The sequence below is a fragment of the Taudactylus pleione genome, unplaced genomic scaffold (genome assembly GCF_031769625.1).
Source record: "Taudactylus pleione unplaced genomic scaffold, aTauple2 ptg002701l, whole genome shotgun sequence".
NCBI classification, from domain to species: domain Eukaryota; kingdom Metazoa; phylum Chordata; class Amphibia; order Anura; family Myobatrachidae; genus Taudactylus; species Taudactylus pleione.
In genome coordinates, this window is record NW_028287077.1 from 435,001 (window position 1) to 437,500 (window position 2,500).

Consider the following 2,500-nt stretch of genomic DNA (forward strand, 5'->3'; position numbering starts at 1 on the left):
TTCACGGGTGGCTATACAATTTTATTTACATTTTTTATTTTACCAGGCGGCCACCGGGGGGCGCCGCGAGGCGGGGCGGGTCTGCACCTCACTCCTCCTGTGTTTTTTTTAGTCTCATGGGTGGCTACATAATTTATTTTTTTTTAAATTCCAGTGGCGGCCACCAGGGGGCGCCGGGAGGCGGGGCGGGTCTGCACCTCGCTCACCCTATGCTTTTATTTCATGGGTGGCTATAGAATTTTTTTTTTTTTTTTTAATTCCCGGGGCGGCCACCGGGGGGCGCCGCGACTCTGCCCCTCACTCACCCTATGCTTTTATTTCATTTGGTGGCTATGTCATTTTTTTTTTTTTTTTTAAACATTTCCCGGGCGGCCACCGGGGGGCGCCGCGAGGCGGGGCGGGTCTGCACCTCACTCCCCCTATGTTTTTATTTCATGGGTGGCATATAATTTGTAATTTTTTATTTCTTTTTTTTAAATTCCCGGGCGGCCACCGGGGGGCGCCGCGCGGCGGGTCTGCACCTCACTCTCGCTATGTTTTTACTTCACGGGTGGCTATTCAAATTTGTTTATTTTTTTTTTCATTTTCCCGGGGGGCCACCGGGGGGCGCCGCGGGGCGGGTCTGCACCTCACTCCCCCTATGTTTTTATTTCATGGGCGGCTATTTCTTAAAAAAAAATAAAAATAAAAAAAATTCCCGGGGTGCTGCTGCAGTGGCGCGGGGCGTCCACCGGGGGGCGTCCACGATTCGGTCGGGCCTGCACCTTGCACTCTCTCCCTATGTTTTCATTTCATGGGTGGCTACTTTAAAAATTTTCATTTTGTTATTTATTTTTTAATTCCCGGGGCGTCCATCGGGGGGCGCCGCGTGGGGGGGGGGGGGGGGGGCGTTTCTGCACCTTGCACTCTCTCCCTATGTTTTCATTTCATGGGTGGCTACTTTAAAAATTTTCATTTTGTTATTCATTTTTTCGATTCCCCGGGGCGTCCATCGGGGGGCGCCGCGTGGGGGGGGGGCGTTTCTGCACCTTGCACTCTCTCCCTATGTTTTCATTTCATGGGTGGCTACTTTAAAAATTTTCATTTTGTTATTCATTTTTTCGATTCCCCGGGGCGTCCACCGGGGGGCGCCGCGCGGCGGGGCGGGCCTGCACCGTGCACTCTCCCTGTGTTTTAATTTCATGGGTGGCTGTTTTTCATTTTTTTCAAAATAATAATAATAATAATAATAATAGTAATAATTTCACGGGGCGCTGCTGGTGCAGCGTCGCGGGGCGTCCACCGGGGGGCGCCGCGGGTCGGGGCGGGTCTGCACCTTACTCCCCCCAATGTTTTAATTTCACGGGTGGCTCTATTTTTTTTTATTTCAATTTTTTGCCCTCCCGGGGTGCTGCTGCAGCGCCACCGGGTGGCCACCGGGGGGCGCCGCCGTGCCGGCGGGCACCGGCCTTCGCCCCTGCCCCCTCCCCGGCCCCCCAGGGGCCCGTCAGGCCAAGGGGCGGCGGTCCACGGGAGGCCGACTCCCCTCTGCGGAGGCCCCGATGAGGTCGGACCGGGGTGCCCTCGTCCGCCCTGCGCTTCCGAGGCTTCGGGGAAGAGAGGGAGAAGCCGCCGCTGAAGGTGGCGCGCAGCACCGGTGGCGTGACCCGTGAGGGAAACCCTCCGGCGGATTGTTAGGAGAGGGAGAGAGAAAGCGAGGCGACTGGCCGGGGGGGCCTTCTCCCACCCGAGGAGGCCCAGGCCGGGCTCCAGGAGAGCACGGGAGATTCTGCGAGCGAGGCGTCCCAGCCAGGGCTCCAGGAGAGCACGGGAGATTCTGCGAGCGAGGCGTCCCAGCCAGGGCTCCAGGAGAGCACGGGAGATTCTGCGAGCGAGGCGGCCCGGCCAGGGCTCCAGGAGAGCACGGGAGATTCTGCGAGCGAGGCGTTCCGTGCCAGGGCTCCAGGGGCGACCGGGGAGAGAGCCCCTTCCGCCAGCGCGGGAGCCCCCGGAGGTCTCCCGGCAGGGCCGAAGGGGTACGGCCCTTCCCCTTCATCCGTTCCCTGCGGCGCAGCGCCACCCGGCGGCAGACAGGGGAACTGCAACCTCTGGAAGTCCCGATGAGGTCGGGAAAAAGGGCCTCGTGCCGGGACCCGGTTCCAGGAGGTCGGGTAAATTCCGCCGGCGCCCCGCAAAAGGTGGCGCGCAGCAGCGACGCCGTGACGTCCGAGGGAATTCCTCGGGCGGATTCATAGGTGGCGAAGAGGCGAGAGAGAGAGAGAGAGAGAGCCAGGAAGAGATCCGTGGGGGGCGCAGCGCGAGAAGGCTCGAGGCGCCCCCCGAGCCACCCTTCCGATCGATGAGGCACCCCGCGTCCCGGCGGGGAGGGACGATCGCTCGGCCGGAACCCAGGGGTCCCGGCCGGATTCACGGGCGAACCCGACCCTCCCTCGGCCCACGGCGCGCCCGGCACCCCTCCGCCGCGAGGGCGTCCGGTCCACCAGGCGTCCGCCTCGCGCTC